Raw genomic sequence first — 18,965 nt, 5'->3', positions numbered from 1 at the left:
AATGGCAGGCCTGCTTAGTACCTGGTCTCACTCTCACACACTTTCTCCTTTTCTGTTTTTTTTTTTTTTCCTTTTAAACCACAATCAAGTTTTAACAGCTACATTGTGATACACTAATTTGTAGTCAGGAAGTGTCAGGTGCATTTTGCTAAGCAGGAGGGTGGTGTTATTAACCACAGGATAGTTCTGTGAAAATTTGAGTTGGGCCAGCTGGGGAACTAACCAGTTTCTCTCAAGTGTTCTTCAGAATAAACAGTTCAGCTGTTCTCTTCTTTGCTAAGCAGATTTCTTATTTGAGTTCTGCCTTTTCCCCATGAGAACGGGGGAGACTTGGAAGTCAGAGACTTGATGGTGTGTCTTGGGTCAGCCTATTCTTATCGGACCAAGAATGAAATTCATTTGCTTCTCTCGACCTTAGTTTTCTTTTTTCTTTTTCTCTTGGGTCACACCCAGTGATGCACAGGGGTTAGTCCTGGCTCATGCACTCAGGTATTACTCCAGGACCATATGGGATGTTGGGAATCGAACCTAGCTTGGCCACATGCAAGGCAAACGCCCTACCCACTAGACTATCACTCCAGCCCTGAATTCTCATTTTTGGGGACAAACTAAAATCAGGAAAGCTTGCAAAGGCAATTAAGGTGGAAAGTAAGTGCACGTGATTCAGTTTTCTGTTTCCCATGTTTCTCATGGCTGTCCCAGTTCTTCTCTTGGGTCCTTGTGCTATTCCTTATGCTCCTTCCATACACACGCAAGAATGGGCATCTGTGCCAGACAGAAGCACCTGTCTTCCATGGCATAGATGCTTTCTAATACTTTTTTTTCTCCTCAGCCCTGAAATTCTGTGAGGTGCTGGAGAGTCAATACAGTGCATAAGGCTCTTGCTCACATGCTGCCAACCCAGATTTGTCACATGCTGCTAACCCAGGTTCGATCCCCACCTTCCCATATGGTACTCCGAGCCTACCTGGAATAACTCCTTAGTGCAGAGCCAGGAGAACTTGCTGAGCATTGCAGGGTGTGGCCCCCCCAAAAAAAGCTTCTGTGAGACTTAAATACACGTAGGGTACTGCTACCTGATTTCACAGAACATTGAGTAATATTGATGAAGATTTTTCAGCTCTTTGTGATTTGAGTGCTGGTTGACATTTTGATTTGGCCAAGTCTCTCATACACAGCTTTCTTGTATTGGCATCTTCACATTTTTGTTCATGCTAGTTAAGTGGTTCTTAAATCACCGTTTGTAGTTTCAGTGTACCTGAGAAACAGTGATGAGAAGGTGAGATTTGAGAAGTTGTGCTGTATTTTAAATTAAACCTAACTGACGTCTGTTTTTTACGCCTACTTCTAGCAAAGAGAGCAGTGTTACTGGGTGTTTCAAGACTGAATAATGGCCCAAAAATGTTTTCTCTGTTCTTCCAGATAAAGAAAATAAAGAAGTTCCATTTCTAAAAGTTGGCTATCTCATACATATCCAAAGTAATTTATTTTTACTAATTATTTCTTTCTGGAATCCAGACAATATCTAAATTTAGAAGAAAAATTTTCTCCCACAGTTAAAAAAAAAAAAAGTTTCCCCCCTCCTCTCCTCCCTCCCATTTGGTTCAAATTAAGCCTTTCAAGATATTTGTTTTAGGCTCTGATACACCAATTATTTATATGATCAAGAATGAAACTCTCACAGTAACCATTTTCTAAGACTTTCCTTGGTCATGGACTAGCAGGTGATGGCTGTCAAAAATTTCAACAATTTCTTCAGTGTCCTTGAGGAGATTCATAGTCTCCTGGAGGAGACTTTGGGATTGGGGCTGTGACCCCTCGGTTCTTGTTGTGGCCACCAGGGGGAAATAGTGAACCAAGGTCCGAGTCCGGACGACCCTTTAGCCCCTGGGAGAGGAGGTTGGACTAGTGGATCTTTTGAAGTCCCTGAGGACTTCAGTCACTGTCCCCCTTTAGATTAAGTTTAACACAGAGGCTATTTCTAACTATAGCAGTAAAGAAATTATTTCCACAATGCAGTACACATGCCTTGTTAAGGAAATAATCTCAGAACTGGAACATCAAGTGTCTATTTTTTGCTCTTTGGGCCACACCCAATGATGCTCGGAGGTTACTCCTGGCACTGTACTCAGGAATTACTCCTGGAGGTGTATGTGATGCTGGGGATCGAACCTAGGTCGGCCACGTGCAAGGCAAGTGCTGCACCTACTGTACTATTACTCCAGCTCCACGTTTATTTGTGGAGAAATTTAACATCCCAAAACCTTCCTTTCTTTTTCTGGCATATACAGGACGATTAGGTGTTGAGAGTTTTACTCTTTATTTTGTTTACGTATAAATAGTTTTATTCAATGTTTAGATGAAATATTTTTTTCCTCTAGTAGAAATCTCTACAGTGTTTTCCATTAACGGAACCAGAGCCCTGCTTATGACCCTCCCTTGGGATGTATTTTGTCCTATTTGTTATGGTCTGTAGTGCATAATATGCTCTGTATTACAGATTACCCGAAGAGCAAAGACGTGTATTAAACAGTATGTTATATTGATTTATATGGAGTGCATGCCTTGGCCGTTCTATGTAATAATAGGCTTATTTTTAAAACTAGAAAACATTTGGAGGCATTTTACCTGTCTCATGCCATACCAGAGCTTTATTGAGTGTAAGTGTGAATTTGAACAGGTGATTGAAAAGTGGTCATCTGTATTTTGAAAGGCAGTGCAGTGTCGTGGTTTGTGGCTTTTGCACTGGACTTGAAAGGAACAAGATAAAAGCCTCTTTTTCTCTCCTTAATGTCTCATTTTACTTTTTAAAAAATAAGTTTTACTGAGAAATCTGCATGCCATTCAAATTGCTCATTTGTTTCTTTTTGTTTGTTTCATTTATTTTCAAAGTTGTTCATGATGATTTGTTACAGACATTCACTATTCCAACACAAGTCTCACCACCATTGCGCCTTCCTATCACTGTTATTTCAAATTTTTCCAACCATTAAGCCTACCCTTATAGCAGGCCTTCAGTAATTTATTTTATACTGCTTGTTATAAATAATTTGCTAAAAGAAAGATAAGAACAGTTTCCTTAGAAGAAAATTAGTGAAGATTGTTGTTTCTCACCATGGAACCATTAAGCCCTTGTATGAGAGATTACTAAGATGTTACAGGTTAAGCCTTGTGTGTTTATGTTTTGTTAATCAAGATTGGTTGCCTTCTACATTCCATTCCACCCAATGTGGTGTGCTGCTCCTTGCTTATCGGTGTTGCAGAGTTCAAGATGTCACGTGACTGCAACTGCAGCCGCTCACTCTAGGAAGTCCAAAATTTTTAATGTGGTGATACAGCAGGAGTCAAATTTTTAACTGGGTGGTGGCTTCCAGAAGTACAGGGAGATGTACTTTCCCAACTCCGTGAAGCCTAGAGATTTCAGTTGCAAAACCTGCATGCTGAATTTTTCAACAGATTAATTTCTGGATGAGGCTTGTGTCGAGCAGTGAGGCTCGCCAGGAGGGAGCATGGCGGCGACTGTGGAGTGGGGACTTTTCCAGCTGCTGGGGCTTGTGTGGCCAGGTGCTGGGCTCCCCACTCCCCACCCCGGGGTGTCCCCAACAACTCCGCCTCAACAAATCCTCATTTGAAAGGACAAGTGAATTATCCTTAATATATACAGAGTTGTGTAGCCATAACAATAACCAATTTAGAAAATTTTATTTTCTCGTAAAGAAATTGTTTATCCTTCATCTGTTCCCTTCCAACCCCTATTCCCTATGTGCAATTTTCTGTTTTGGACACGTCATACAAAGGAAGTACTCTCTTATGACTCAGTTCTTTTGCCTAGCACTTTTCTTAAAATCTATGCTTTCGCATCTATCAGTACTCCATTTCTTTTCCTAGCCAACTAATAATACATTATATAGGTGCCCATTCTTCATTTGATAAGTATTTGGGATTTTGGCTTCTTAGTGATTCTGAATAATAAGGCTGTGGATGTAGACATGAATTTAAATTTTTCTTGGCTTTATACACTTGAAGCAGAATTACTGGGTCACATAGTCTTTTGCTTTCCTTTTGGAAGGACAGTCAGACTCCCAAAGTGACTGCACCCGATTGATTGTAGCCTTCAGGGGGTAGGAAGTGGTGTCTCATTGTGGTTTGTTTCCCTAATTACTACTGAAGATGAACATCTTATTTCTTTTTCTTCTTAATTCCCTTTTATGTTGTTGCAGTGACTAGGAGGTGTGTGTGTGTATGGGGGGCTGTCACATATACTTGGCAGTGCTCTCACATTTGTTTGTGAAGTTTGTTCACTTGCTGACTAGGAGTTAAAGATTTTAGTTGTGTATGTATGCAAGTTTGGTGCAGAAATTGAGGGGGCACATACTCATGGTTGCAGTATGCCAAAGATCATATACTTTGTTGGGGTGGGTGTCGGGAATCCTAAATGCAGTATTGCTGGGACCATATGCCTCACTTGTGTCAGTGCTAGGGATTGAACTCACGGCCTCATGCTTGCATGGCAGATGTTTTGCCACTGAACTATTGCTGGGGTCCCTGAGCAGCTGCTATCATCATCATCATCATTTTGGTATGTTAAGCCCTTCCTTTGTATTCCTTATGTGAAGAAATCTCTGCAATCTTTTTTCAGTCTTAATTAAAAGAGGGGTGGGAGGATCCTAAGCAATATCAGGTGGTCCTAATAGCCCTCCAAAGATTCTTGGTCAGTCAGGTCATACAAATCAAAGGTGCCATGTAGCTCAGACTCTGGGATGCTTAGGATTACCTGCATTAACCCAGTGATATTTTGGGGCCTCTGTGGCAGCGGGGTCAAACTGAGGTCAGCCTCATGAGCTTGTGCACCTTAATCTTTTAACTCTCTCCACAGTGAAAGTCTTTAATAATGAATTGTAAGGGACATCTGTATATCGTTTGCAAATATTTTTCCTATTGTGTGGGCATTGATTTCACTTTCTTCACAATGTCCTTTCAGGCATAGGAGTTTTTCCTGAAATTCAGGGTTTGATTCAGTGCTTAGTACGTCTCTCTCCTCTCTACTACTTGATCTACCCTTCCAGCTCTCAGTTTATCTATATTGTATCAGGTTATCTCTGATTTGGGGGTAGGGGGCAGGAAGAGGAGGTGCCAGGAATCAAACTTAGGGAGCCACACCCTGAGCTCTTTAGCACTTGTGCTTTTGATTGCTACGTCTTAGAATCCATTGCTAAATAGAAGTTCACAAAGGTTTACCCCCCTGTATTTTCTCTAAAATTTTCTTAGTAGTTATTTTTTTAGTTTATTATTTTTTTTATTAGTGAATCACCATAAGGGTACAGTTACAGATTTACACATTTTTGTGCTTGTGTTTCCATCATACAATGTTCGAGAACCCATCCCTCCACCAGTGCCCATTCTCCACCACTGATGCCGATGAACCCAGTATCCCTCTCAACCCCCATGTTTTTTTTTTTTTTTTTTAATGTTTGCTTATTGCATTTAGGTCTTTGGTCAACTTAAGTTTATTTGTATTGTGGTGTGATAAAGGGTTTTAAATTAATTTTTTTCTTTTACCTGTGGCCATCCAACTGGCTAAGCAATCTCCTTTTGGAATTTGACTTGCCTTATCTTTGGAATGACTATAATTGCACACCCGCTGCAGGTATATCAGGTGATTCAATAATGCCTGCTACCTGACCACTCAGCATGAGCTGACAGCTTCTGTTCGTTGAAAAGTAACCCACATTTTGAAACTAACAGGTTAAACCTGTGAAGGGATATTGGCAAGCCTTTATTCATGTTCTACCATATTTGTTTTGAAGGTGTGAAGATTAGATTGTAAAGGCCTTTAAGATGACACTTGTTTAATCTTTATAAAGCTAAACTTGCATGGGGTTTGAGACTCAGTCTTGGATTTCTTTCAAAGTGGATCTGAATAACTGATATGCCAGACTGTCAGGGTCCTTATAGAAAGTTTCACTCACCAGTTCCTGTCTTAGGCATGTGTAATTTAGCTAGTCAAATAATTTCTTATTCCCTGAGATTCCTTTCATTTTTCGAATGAGGAATTTTAACATTGATCATCATGACCAGTGGGCTATACCTGGCTCTTTAAGTGGTGTTTTGCAGCTGTGTGTTTATAGAACATTAGAGCTGGTAGAATATGTTTTGAAGAAGACTCCCTCTGTCCCCAGTTCTTCCCAGGGCAATGAGATGGTGGGGAGAGAATGTTCGGTTTTTTTGTTTTGTTTTGTTTTGTTTTGTTTCTTGTTTTTGTTTTTAGGTCAAACCCAGTGATGCTCAGGGTTATGGAAGCAGTGGGGATGCCCAGGTGTCCTGCTGAAATTACTCCTGGCGGTGCTTGGGGACCATATGGGATGCTGGTGATTGAACTTGGGTCAGCCACTTACAAGGCCATCCCTGCTGTAGTATTGCTCTGGCCCCAAGTGGGGGTAATGTTGAGAACATCCAGGGGCAGGGATCAGATCTCTTCTCTCCGAAACTTGGAGCAGAGGAAGACCTGGGTAGAATGTGGTCTCAGTGAGATTAGCCTGATGAGCAGTGAGAATGGCTCTCCCCTCTAGTCACACAGGTCATGGGTGTCTAATTCATTCATTTTAATTACTATTTAGACTTTAGCATTCGGGATGCTTGATTCCAAAGACAGCTTATAAGCAAGCATACCAAAAGCGTGTTCCAGAATATTAAACTGTTAGGTCTTTGCAGCACTAATAATTAGTACTAATCTAATAAAATGGATTATTCTATTAGTGTGATTCTCGTGCTCTTAGGGGCTTGCTCACTCTCTTTACCAAACTCTAGTAGCCACTGCCTATACGTTCTAATTTAATGATGCTTGTTCAAACATAAGGTCACTGTTAATGTTATTTGATAGTTACAAATTTAGAATTTGGAATATTTTCTTAGTGTCAGGAAATCTTTAACTCAGTGATTTTACCAACTAGAAGAAGGAATTTTCTTCTCTGGAAAAGTACTGTAGCACAGGGCTGGAGCGATAGCACAGCGGGTAGGGCGTTTGCCAGGTTCGATTCCCAGCATCCCATATGGTCCCCTGAGCACCGCCAGGGGTAATTCCTGAGTGAAGAGCCAGGAGTAACCCCTGTGCATCACCAGGTGTGACCCAAAAACCAAAAAAAAAAAAAAAAGTAGCACAGAACTGTCATCCCGTTGTTCATCGATTTGCTTGAGTGGGCACCAGTAACGTCTTCATTGTGAGACTTCTTACTGTTTTTGGCATATCGAATACACCACGGGTAGCTTGCCAGGCTCTGCCATGTGGGCGAGATACTCTAGGTAGCTTGCTGGGCTTTCTGAGCGGGATGGAGGAATTGAACCCAGGTTGGCTGCGTTCAAGGCAAGCTCTACCCGCTGTGCTATTGCTCCAGTCCATTTCAGAAGCAAAACACATTTATTTTGGGATCAAGGAGTTGACTCCTTGAGGATCACAAATTAAGGTGAAAAACCCAAGTTGTGCTATGAAGAGGGACAGAATTCTGGTTTTGTTGTTTGGGTGCTGGCAGTTGAACCTGGGGTCTCACATTAGAAGCATGCAGGTGCCACCACTGAGCTTTGTCCCCAGCCCACATCTCAAGGGCTTTTTATAGAGGAAGAAAGAAGTGACACCTGCCAGGGTCTGGTAATCGCCAGTAAAGGGGCCACGAGACAAAACAGCTGGAGGGATCACGATGTAAGAGTAAGTAGAAGTTTGCCTTAGTTGCCTTTTGAATAGGTTATTCTTGTTCTTTCTGATTCCTTGGATCATTGGTGGTTTGGCCCAGTTCACTTTTACAGGGCATAGTGATATTTGTTGTCTTTTCCTGTGATGGTTTTCTCTGGCTCCGGTTTCAAATAGGTTTTGATTATGGTAATGCCAACTTTCCACGGTAATGCTAATGCTTGGGAAAAGTTTCATAAAACAGTGCTATGAGCTTTTTGCACTGATTGCTATTAATTCCTGTTTCATTTTTAGCAAATTTATGTCACAATGGATTCATTTCACAATCCAGTAATAGCTTAATAGCTCATGACCTGGAGTTTGGAAAACATGCTCTGATGTTCCCACTGCTTTCCCTACGTCAAATCTCTGTGTATGGCATCTCACCTCTCCTCCCTGTTCACTCTTAACAAATGCCTTTCTTCCGGCACTTAGCGGGTATGAGTGTAAAGTATTTGCATAGGCTCAGTCCTTCTCTTAGATCACTTGCTAAATGAACAGCAGTAAGAGTTGTTTCTTCTGTGTAAGTTCTGAGGAGGTCCAGGAGAGAGTCACTGTAACCCTGCGGACTTGTATCCAATAAGCGCTCCCCAAACTAGCTGATGCCATTAATACCGAAAGTTTCCATTCTGTTTCTGTGGCCCTTTAGCCAATTTTCCAAGAAAAATGCATTTGCAGACGATTATTTGATCCTCAAACACCTTTACCATTTTCCTTCACATGATTTTTCAGCTCTTCATTTTATTTATCACAGTATCCGCTCATGACGCTTGAGCACAGCCCCCTTTGACTCTGAAGATCCTTGGCTGCCGTTGACAGACCTGTGTGCCACTTGTCCATGGTAATTCAGCAGCACCTGTGTTGTGTACCCGCTATGGGTCATGCACTCGGATAACAGAGAGGATGTTAGGTGACTGGCCATGCACAGTATATGGGGTCCATAGAGACCGAGAGGCCAGGCATGGCAGCAAGGGCCCCCTAGTGGGTGCTTTGCTAGAGGGGAGCAGCCGTGAGAAGCACTGGTGCTCCTTGGAGACTGGAGGAGAGAAGGACTCACCTGGGCTGGGTGGACCAGTCTTTGAGGGAATAGGAATGTGAGAAGACACAGACACAGCTGAGAAGATGGACTGTTGGTTTGGCTACTATAGATGGAGTTGAGATGCAGAGAAGAGAGAAAAAAGCATTTGAAGTTGAACCTGTCTTTGTTCCTGAGCTGAGAAATGGGAGCTGTGGTCTTCTGCAAATGCCGTCTTTGAGGCCATGAACATGAACTAGCCTTTCCAGAGTGCCTCCGGGAAGGCAGCCTTGCACTCTACCTGAGCCAGTGCCCCCTTCGGTGCCAGAGGCTGCTCAGGAAACACCTTCAGCCTTCGGTGACTCCAGAAGCTTGACAAACCCCCAGCCTCCAGGGATACTGCAGGGCTGATACACCTCTTAGACCAGTTCGAAACACCTTTACAATTGCTTCAGACCATAGAAGCTGAGGTCTAGAAACAAAAATTTCAATATGACAAAACTTACTGTTTTAAATGAGGCGTAGGAACATTAAGTATTTTTTAGGTTCCATCAGGAGGAAAAGAATATTTTAAGCTTCAAGCTCTTGGAGCAAAGAGTAACCGTTCTGCTTTACTTGCTTATGTGATAGTTTATTTAGAATGTAAACCAAACTGACAACAGAACAGTCCAGATAATCTTGTTCTTTTGACATACACAGCAGAGAACTGGCTGGCTAGTATCAAGGATGCAGGTGTCTGCATCCTTGGTTCTTATTTTTATTGCTGGGTAACAAGGTATTTATTAAATTCACAGAAAGTGAGGCGGTAGTGAGTCTTGTTAGTGTTGCATTCATGCTAACAGCTGCCTCGGCAGATTCTGGCTGGGGAAGAATGTTTTGGTAGGTCTGGGTGGCACCTGCTGGTTTTTCTATGCCATTTTGAAAGGACAAAGAATAATCATGTTCTTTGAGAGTTCACTTGCATGAAGGAGATGAAAATTTGTGATCACTATACATAATTTGAAATGTGATACTAAATACTAATTTCAACTTTTGAAAGCCTTCCAACCTTTTATTAAGCAGTTGCTTCATAAAAAGCAGTCAAGAAAATTTGGAAAACATATGGGTACAGAAATGGAAAAAAAATATTAACTACAGTTACCTACCAAACAGTTGCAATTGTTTTTTTTCCCCTTTATCTGCCTTTTTTCTCTTTCTCCTTTAAAAAACTAATAGTGTGTTATGGTTTGCTGCCCTCTTACTAAAGGTTTTTTAAAAAGAGAACATCTGTGGGTCAGAGAGGGAGCACAGGGCTTTTGCATTGCATGCAGCCATCCTCACTTTGATGCCCAGCACGGCATACAGACCTTCAGCACCACCAGGAGTGATCCCTAGGGGCAGAGCCAGGCATTAGCCTTCAGTACTATGGGACACGGCACACAGATAAACCTAAAATAAAGTATTAATGTGTGCTCATCTAGACACTTGCTCCTGAAATGGGGGGGGGTATGTAACTTTTAAATATTTTTATTCTAAAATAAATTCATGATTTATTATTAGTAAATGTTTGATTTATAAACCCATATATACCTGGGTCATGTAAAAATTTCTCAGCTACTAGGGGGTTATGAGTGGAAAAGTTTTTGAAGGCCTGATCTAGCCGGGCTGCCTTTGGAGCACATTCAGAAATAAATATAGTAACCTCGGAAGGCAGCTTGATGGGGATTTGATTGAAGCATTTCCTGGAGGATGTTTGGGTCACTGGAAATCTCAGGTGCAGGCATCCTATGTACATACTCATTTGGGAGAGGTGGGTCAAAGACTCAGAGAAGGCAAGCAGTTTTGCACCGTGGCAGAGGCAAACTGGGTGTAATGTGCAGTATCCAAAATCCAAAATAATGGTGAATGGGCTGTCATTTGAGTTGATTTGTTTTGCAGTCCCGGAGCTGGCAGCATGTCAGAAATCTAGCTGAAAATTCCCAGCTCTCGGCCTGTGCAGATAGGCTGAGGGTGCAGATAGGCCATAGAACAGTCTCTGCAGGATATGGCTTGTCTTCGGGGAGGAGGAGGATCTTCAGAGAGTAAGAGAGTTTAATGATAGAGTATGTACTTCACATGTATCAGGTCCTCGTTTTGATTCTTGGTATTCCCCACATCCCCTGGCCCCATAATTTCTTAGAACCATTTTAGTACTGTTAATACCATTTCTTAGTACCACAGTACAGAAGCTCTCTGTGTTCCATTCTGTTAGCCGATATTTTGAACCATCAGATAATACTTGTGGGTCAGTTTATACAGACGATGATGATACATGATGGGAAAGATAATATTCCAAATGTGTTTCTTCTGGCGAAAGAGGCATCTCATTTCTCTAGACATCCAACTGTGTACTGTTTGGGTCATGGGCAGGCCTCACTCTTTTAGATTGAAGGGCGGTTGTGTGCTGCAAGAAAGGCAGTAAAATCTAGACAGTCTGTACTGAGAACCTTCCAATGACTTGTGATTTTGAAATGCTTCAAGCCCATTCTTTTAGAATCAGAGCAAAAAGTTTGGTTGCTGTCTCAAAAAGAAAGTGTTCTTCTTAGCCCAGCATATATAGCAAATGAATGAAGGACTACATAAACTCTTATATAAGGGAATGAAACCGATGTGTTCATGCATAGAAAGAAATGATCACTTTCATCATGGAAATAGCCAGTTTGGATCAAGCACATCCAAGTAAAGTTTCCTATATGTTATTTTTTTTAAAATAAGCTTACATTTTATCTTAGTTTTAGACTTTTGGGGCCATGCCCAGTGATGCCTTGGGCCTCTCCTGACAGTGTTTGGGAGGAACATGAGATGCCAGGATTGAAGCCAGGCCTCAGGTATGTGTACTTGCCCTTTGGGCTTGGTATCATACCAGCCATGGTGATGACTTAGAACTTTTCTTGTCTCTTTGTGTGGAGGCCACACCTGGCAGTGCTGGGAGCTACTCCTGGCTCTGTGCTTGAGGGTCTCTCCTGTCCTAGCTTGGAACACTATGTGGTGCTGGGGAGTGAACCCAGACCTCTAGCTTGCAAAACATGTGCGCAGTCCATTAAGCTATCTCTTTGGTCCTAGAACTTATTTTTCATTCTAAATCTATTCTTAGCTTAGGTATCTTGAGTGCTCTGTGGTCTGTGAATTCCTGCCTTACCTCATCTGTAACACATATTGGCCGCATGATTCCTTAGAATAAATTTTACCCCTAGAAGGCAAGAGGTAGGTGTTCTCCATTCTAAGCAGAAAATTGCCAGCCCTAAGCAAAATTCCACTGATTTTGGAAGGAAAGCAAACAGAGGCAGTTCTTAAATTTCACTTTATTTATCTCTGTTGGTGAAGGCTTTTCTATAAAACACGGACCATTATATATCGTTTTCAGCTTTTTCATGTCAATCACGTATGATATATTCTAATAGATGCCTCTTGAATTCTGTTAGTAAATTCCTGTCATTGTGTATGCAAAATAGTGATGAACCTGGAGATGTTAGTAAAAGAGGATGAAATAAAGTAAGTTTTATCTTTGTCACTATTATTGCAGTAGAAACAAAACAGTCTGTTTGGATGACTGTAACAAGAAACATAGACTTGGGGCTGAAGAGATAGTTCAGCAGGTAGGGTGCTTGCCTGGCATGCGATGACTTAGGTTTGATCTCTGGCAACCCGTGTGATTCCCTGAGCACTGCCAGGTATGACCCCAAAATGAAAACAAACAAAAACCAAATAGCATAAACTTGGATGGCTGATGAACAATAGAAATTTAGTTCTTACAGATCTGAAACCTAAAATTCAAGAATTAGAGTGCCAGTATGGTTGATTTCTAGTTAGGACCTTCTTCTAGATTTGTACTATTATCTACTTCTTATTTTTCTGATTTTGATTTAGACATTTTCTGAATATTGTGCTTTTGCTTTTTGTGTACGATTTTATCTTGTCTTAAGATTTGCCTTTCATCTTAAAAAAAAAAAAAGTAACCAGTCTATTGTAGCCATAGTACAGCCAGTAGAGCAGTTGCTTTGTATGTAGCTGACCTAGGTTCCATCCCTGGCACCACATACAGTCCCCTGAGCCCCCAAAAGAGTGATCCCTAAGCACTGAGCCAGCAGTAAGCCCTGAGCACTGCTGGGTATAGCCTAAAATACAAACAAATCTAACCAATCAAGAGTTTGCTTAACAGGGGTCGGAGTGATAGTACAGCAGATAGGGTGTTTTCATTTCATGCAACCAACCTGGGGTCGAATCACATATGGTTTGCCAAGCACTGCCAGGAATAGTTCCTAAGTGCAGAATCACGAGCATCGTTGGGTGTGACCCAAAAAGCAAAAAAAAAAAAAAAAGTTTGCTTAACATAGATCATTGAAGACTTTACTATTTCTTTTCTTTTTTTTTTTTTTTAAAGAAAACTTACTACATTTCCATTGTTTTCAATACTTTTAAAATATGTCATAACAATCCCTGTGCCTCTGATCCATCTATATGGTGGCATTTTATCTCATAAGCTTTTCCTTCTCTTGGGTTGATTGATATTATGTTGGGCTAATTGGCTGCATTTTGAGATTTGCACTATTTATTTATTTAGTGGTGCTGGGGACTGAACCCAGGCCTAGTGCATGCAATACATGAGTAAACTGCTCAGTGGTACACAGCTGAAAGCACACCCTTAGCCTCTATTTTTCTTATTGAGGCATCATGATTTATAGTAGTGTTGAAGTATTAATGTTTTAGGAACATAATGTTACCACAAGATTTGCTTTTTAAGTCAAATATTTGAGCCTCAAATTTTTCCCCATAGAAATGATGAAGAGGGCGGGTGTGGAGGATAAAAAAGGCAAACTAAAGTTTTTCAATGGTCATTGAAAGGAGGCACCAAATCATTTCAGTTCTGTAGTTGAATATAATGCAGTAAGTAGTACTAAGTAGTTAGACTAAAGTCCTCATCAAAGTTTTTCACTTCCATTGGTCCCCCATCCCAAAACCACCTCGATTCTTTTTTCCTTTGTAATTTTTTTAAAATTTAAATTTATTTTTTAATTGAATCACAATAAAATGTGCCTCCCTCAGTCTTTATGAGTGGGCAGTCTCTTCAGTGAGGAGGACAATATAGTCTGAAAGCCATCTCTCAGCTGCTCTCTACAGGATTTTGGTCTTGGTTTTATTTTTTTATATTTATTTATTTATTTATGTTTTCTGTTTGGTGGAGTGGTATTGTCTACCTGCTAAGAAGACACAGCCAGCATGGCAGTGAATTCAGTGGAGCCGATTGTGTTTTACTGTTCAATATTTGTGCATTGAAGAAGTTTTATGTTGGGAACATAATAAGAAATTTTGGCCTGACTTTAACCTGCAAAGAGAAGCTGAGCCTATTGCAAAGGAGTGAAGAATTTGGCAGTCTCTTGACTTAATTGCAAAGCAATCTTTCAAGCGAAGATTCTATGAACCAGCTGTATCTGGTGCTGGGAGCTCACCAGATGTGCAGTCAGAAATGCTTCGGTTTAGTCTGAGTTTGATCTTTGGTAGTGGATGAATGAGTGTCTGTTGGAAGAACACTGACTTAAAAATGATCATAGGAGAATGAACTTCCAGCTATGAGAATAGATGTCGTATCCAATGTTTAAGAGAGGGTAGATGGATGGAATGGTTACATGCTCATGAACCAAAAAGGAGGAAACTTTTCAGATTTTATTTTATTTTTTTATTTTTATAAAGTTGTTCACAATAGTTCATTACAAATAACATTCAAACACCAATTTCACCACCATGCACCTTCCCACCACCATTAGAAGAAGGTGTGTTAAGATTATTGTATTTCACCCTGGAGCACCTAAGCCCTTATATATGAGATTAAGCATGTAAATTAAAACCAAACAAATGTGTTCTACTTTTGGTGCATCAGTGAGCTAGAGTGTAAGAGGACGCTCCAGGATATTCAGTGTTGCTCTCTTCCAGGAGCTTTATTTCATAGTTTCTGAGTCTTGGCCATTGATGAGATTATATGGCACTGGGGATGTAGCTGCCAAGCTACTGGAAAACTGGGGAGCTGGGTGAAGGAGGCCCAGTCCCTTTCCGAGCAAGCTTGGAGATCTCAGTCACAGGTTCAGCATACTTGGGTTTTTCTGCAGGTTCCCCTGTAGGTGAGGCTAGTTGGAGCTGGTGGAGAGCAGCCTTGAGCATAGCTGTGGTTGGGTTCTGGAGGTTTTTGGCCACTGGGGCTCTGCTTGGGGTGGGGAGGGAGATTCAGACCACCCCCCTCCAAAGTGCTCTGATGAAGACAGCCTGGTGTGGTTGTTCTGTCACTTTTCAGGTATTTGTGTGTCAAATCGTTGTGATGCACAATTTTTTTTTTTTTTGCTTTTTGGGTCACACCCAGCAATGCACAGGGGTCACTCCTGGCTCATGCACTCAGGAATCACCCCTGGCGGTGCTCAGGGGACCATATGGGATGCTGGGATTTGAACCCAGGTCGGCCGCGTGCAAGGCAAACGCCCTACCCACTGTGCTATCACTCCAGCCCCACACAATTAATGTGTCTTACAGTTTTATTGGTCAGTTATATCTCCAATAAAACTGAGGCGGGAAATGCTCGGATATTATTAGGACAGAGGTAGGGAGAATATGACCAGTGGAGATTGGCATGGGAAAAACAGGAAAACTGTCATTTGGCTGATTTTCTTTTTGGGTCATACCGTCAATGCACAGGGGTTACTCCTGGCTCATGCACTCAGGAATTACTCTTGGCAGTGTTTGGGGACCATATGGGATGCAGGGAATCGAACCCAGGGGGTCGGCTGCGTGCAAGGCAAATGCCCTACCTGCTGTGCCATCGCTCCAGCCTCACTGAACTGATTCATCTCTGGAAACTTACATGTCAGATTTGAGAACTGGTCACATCTGGACCACCCAAGTTCTGAAAATTTACTTTCTTTAGTGACAGAATGAGGATATACACTTTAGCTCTAAATATATAAGTTGTGTGAAAAGGGGGTGGGAGGTAGAAGATCAGCTCTGTCAACAAACTCAAAGGGAAGTAAGTTAAGAATTATTGTTCATCATTTTTTCTTTTGTATTTTCTGCAGTGTCCATGAGAATGCCTGTTTTTTCAAACAAAAGGCAAGAGGAGACAGGCTAAAAATAAAATATGAACTCTTGCAGTACTGCCAGCCTATGGCATGAAATACCTGCAACTCTGCTGCTGAGCTCGGTGGAGGCACCTGCATCGCCTGCTGGATGGAATTAGTAAAGAAAAATAGTTTAGCAAGCTATGTTTTTAGCCCCAGGAAGCATTAGTTTGCTAGAGTGGGTGATGAATTGATAGCTGGTAGCCCTACCAATAGGTGCCAAAAAGCAGCTGAGATTCATGTACATATCACTTCCGATGTGCCTGCTGTCTCGTCTATTTCTGCATGTTCATGCTCACCGCTCTGTCCTTCATTCTATGAGCTGTTCTCCCGCTCTGCTTCTCCTTAGTATTCTTAGCAGAGGAGATAGGTCCATGCACCAAAGCCTGCTTTACCCCAAATCCTGCTTTCCTCACAATCTGTGCATGCTAGCTGAACCATATCCAGCCATTCAGGCTGCCATAGTGACGGATAACCTTTCCCTTCCTGGGGTTTTCACTTTGCCTGCGTCACATTGTGTCCCAGCCATTTCCCTCAGCTTGAAAAGGATAGCTGTAGATAATTTCTCTTGCTGTTTCTAGCTCTAAAACTCCAAGACGGAACTAATCAGCCTGAAGACAGCTGCATCTTGAGCTTGGCAGGGAGGGAGAAACTGGGCCGATCTGGAAAGGACCTCAGAGTTCATCCAAGCCCTCTTCTCATGGAGACTTAGAGTGTGTGAATTCCAACTCAAAGCCATATGCCTAGCACATTTCATATGGGGAAGGAAATTTGTCATAATTTTGCTTTTCAGTTATTCATGAACATTATGTATGACTTCTATGAAAGCAATCAGGCCTGGCTTTTTCTTCTAGGAATCTCTACTATAAAATGATGCCTGACATTGAAATTTTTCTTGCCTATGAGCTATCTTCTAGGTCCCACTCTCTAAGCTAAGTCTGGGGCCACTGTTAAACTTTAGTTAAATATGTGAACAGGTCCTTTAAAGGTAAATACCTCGGAATTTTATTTTAAAATATGGCTTTTATATATATGTGTGTGTATATATATACATTATATAAAGTAGGGGTGTAGTATATATATATGTATATATATATATATATAAAAGTAGGGTGTAGGATGTAGGATGACATTACTTTGTCCTCTCCCCCCTTGTCACGAGTAGCTTGTCCCAGTTTTTCCAGGAGTTTAGGCTTACCCCAGTCTCACCCATCAAGGTGTTCCCGAATCTCTCCCATCCCTTTATTTAGCTGTAATCACTTCTCTATGCTCTCTTCCCCAAAAAGAGTTAATCAGCTTCTCCCCCTAATCTGACTCCACTAATTTTTAAGGTCAGACCTTCCTAGGATACTGAATTTATATTATAAGTTAATATTGCCTTTCTCCTTTCCTTATGCCTTTTGAATAATTTACTTTAAAGCAATGTCCTTTTTGTATGGACACAAGAAGATAATATTATGCTTTTGTAACTTGGGACTTAATTGGCTTCGAATATTATTCATTCCCGGGCATCTGCTTTCTCCACTTAAGCCTCAGTTGCCCTCAGTTCCTAGCACCCCAAAAGCAGGGTCCTGACGAGGGACAGGACAGATCCAGGGCAAGCGGTGAGTTATGTGCTACCCTGACATCGAATGGGCCTGGCCAAAGTGCTTAATTCTTAACTATAAGTTAAGAGCTTGATCATAGAGAAATGCTGTCATGATCCAAAAGTAATGATGAGACTAGGACCCTGCTAGGGATAGGAAAGACTGATCTGGCCTGAGCACTGTAGTCTGAGATCGAAATGACCCCAGGAGAGCAATTCTATAAGCTTTAATGCATTTCTTATTGTGTCCATACAAAATGATTAATATTATAAATGCTTGTATGTTTGCTGGATGAGGAGAAGAGAAACACACTCATGGGACTCCGCCCTTGGGTAGATCGTCCTGCTGAAAGAGAATCAGTCCTAGGAGAAGCATTCCCTGAGGGAAAGGAACCTTACCCCTATTGATTGTGACCACACCTATGTGTATGCCCCAACCCCATCATGCTGGGGGGATTTAACTAGACTGTAAGAGTGGGTTGGGGGGCCAGATCCACAGACCCTGAGAGAGATCGAGAGCCAGGAGAGAAGCAGAGAGAGAGAATGAAATAAACTGATCGAGCAACCAGTTTGGCCTTCTTCCTTCCATTGCCTGCCCTTGATTGACAGCACACACAGCGGTTCCAGGGCACTGAATGTGGGCGGTGAGACAGAGTGGATCGGAGAGCCCGCAAGTGCACACACCCCTCGGCGTGCTTTAGTTTTTTACATAGGGGATTAATAGTATCCAGTGAAAGCAGTATCTTAGACTTAGTCCGCAGAATGAAGGTTACTGAAGTGGAGGAGTGAGCTGAAAGGGGTCACGGGGCTCAGGAAGCAAGGGAGGGCATATATCGGCACTTTAGCACTGGGTGTGGGGTGGTGACATTGTACCCCTAAAATGTACAAACATTTGTACTCTTGTACATCAGTATAAGCTCAGTTTAGGGGGGGAAACTGTGAACCTAAAAAGCCTGGCCCAAATGTGTTAACATAGAGACTTCAGAGTTTAACAGGAATTCTAAAAGGTTTTCAGGAATGTCTCCTTTACTCTGTAGGCAGGAGCTATTGTTGCTCTCAGAGGAGCCCCTGTGCCCGCCTGCTCTCATTTAGTGCACAGGAGTCTCATGACTTCTCACTCCCCCTTCTCCCTTTCTGCCCGTGAACTCTTCTTTAAAGTCACATTCCACGTGCAAAACTGATTTTGACATTTTATTTTCAGTTGACTGTGATGTTAGGTCATATGCTTTTGAATAAGTCTTCCATCTCTTACATTTATTGATCGCTCTATTTAAAAAAGCAAAATTCATCTGAATACATTTTAAACATCTTATTGCCTTACATTTAGCACATAGAAAGGAGCTATACAAAATGACAAAAAATATATAGCAGGAATAAGGAAGTTACTAGGAAAATGTGGATGGGTTTTACCAGGTCACTTTCCCATGGGGATGACAGGGGTCTGTAGGGCAGATTACTCAGTGGTGCTAATCAGAGAATTCCTGATTAAGTGGTCTAATAATTTTGGCAGAGATGAAACTGCAAACCAAG

The 18,965-nt window shown here is 41.7% G+C and overlaps 1 protein-coding gene across 1 annotated transcript in view; it reads left to right on the top strand.

Annotated features, from left to right (window-relative positions):
* The window catches only part of CCDC6 (coiled-coil domain containing 6), a 133,704-nt gene that overhangs the window by 87,004 nt on the left and 27,735 nt on the right, over positions 1-18,965 (top strand). The gene's annotated exons all lie outside the window — the stretch shown is intronic.

Source organism: Sorex araneus, chromosome 5 (genome assembly GCF_027595985.1).
Source record: "Sorex araneus isolate mSorAra2 chromosome 5, mSorAra2.pri, whole genome shotgun sequence".
In the NCBI taxonomy this organism is placed as follows: domain Eukaryota; kingdom Metazoa; phylum Chordata; class Mammalia; order Eulipotyphla; family Soricidae; genus Sorex; species Sorex araneus.
Note: the sequence above shows the minus strand (reverse complement) of the source record. Positions and strands in the feature narration are given on the sequence as shown.